Source organism: Mandrillus leucophaeus, unplaced genomic scaffold (assembly GCF_000951045.1).
Source record: "Mandrillus leucophaeus isolate KB7577 unplaced genomic scaffold, Mleu.le_1.0 Scaffold171, whole genome shotgun sequence".
NCBI classification, from domain to species: domain Eukaryota; kingdom Metazoa; phylum Chordata; class Mammalia; order Primates; family Cercopithecidae; genus Mandrillus; species Mandrillus leucophaeus.
The window spans coordinates 2,544,832-2,546,193 of NW_012101710.1; positions in this window are offsets into that span (position 1 = coordinate 2,544,832).

Here is a 1,362-nt window from a genome sequence, read left to right on the forward strand (position 1 = left end):
GGGTGGATCACGAGGTCAGGAGATCGAGACCATCCTGGCTAACACGGTGAAACCCTGTCTGTACTAAAAATACAAAACATTAGCCGGGCGTGGTGGCGGGCGCCTGTAGTCTCAGCTACTCGGGAGGCTGAGGCAGGAAAATGGCGTGAACCTGGGAGGTGGAGGTTGCAGTCAGCCGAGACCACGCCACTGCACTCCACCCTGGACGACAGAGTGAGACTCCATCTCAAAAAAAAAAAAAAAGAAAAAAAGAAATGTGACATGGCACGTGTACATTAAATATGAGATTATCAGCAGGGTGTGACACACACCCCATAATTAAACGTATTAATAGCTATTCAGGGCCGGGTGCAGTGGCTCATGCCTGTAATTCAAGCACTTTGGGAGGCAGAGGTGGGCGAATCACGAGGTCAAGAGAGTGAGACCACCCTGGCCAAGGTGGTGAAACCCTGTCTCTACTAAAAATACAAAAATTAGCTGGGCGTGGTGGCATGCACCTGTAGTCCCAGCTACTCGGGGAGCTGAGGCAGGAGAATCGCTTGAATCCAGGAGGCAGAGGTTGCAGTGGTCAGAGATCGCACCACTGCACTCCAGCCTGAGCCACAGACCCTGTCAAAAAAAATTTGAAAAGTTATTCGGTGAAACTCACTCATGTACACCCCGTGGAATAAATAAACGCTATAAATAGCCTCAGCTCAGAGTTTTCTTCCCGGAGAGTTGAGGTTAGGACTGGTCTGGCCTTCCAATAAGTTGTGAAAGTCTTTCGGAAGTTTATGGAATTCAGAATCACAGATGAAAGGTCATAGATAGGCACAGCTCTATAATTAGGTAAGAGAAGGGCAAGAAGTTTGCGAAGCCCAAGAGTGGGAGAATGGCAAGAGGAGCTTATGCACAGGGAGCACGGAGAGCAAAGCTCCCTGGATGAGACCCTGAAAACAAACAAAAGTTTATTATGTGTGTTTGATTGAAGTAGGGTCTTGCTCTGTCGCCCAGGCTAGACTGTAGTGGTGCCATCATAGCTCACTGCAGCCTCGACCTCCTGGGCTCCAAGCGATCCTCCCACCTCAGCCTCCCGAGGAACTAGGACTATAGGATGCACCACCATGCCTGGCATTTTATTTATTTTATTTTATTATTTTTCGAGAGACGGGGTCTCGCTACATTGCCCAGGCTGGTATTAAACTCCTGGGCTCAGTTGAATCTCCCGCCTCAGGCTTCCAAAGTGTTGGGATTACAGGCGCGAGCCCCAGTTCCCGGCCGGATTTTTCCCCCCCTTTCAGCCCAGCGCTCCGCCCCGGGAACTCCGGGAGCTCTCCTGGTCGGCCGGCCGGCGCCCGTGGACTCTGCGCACGCGCATGGTCG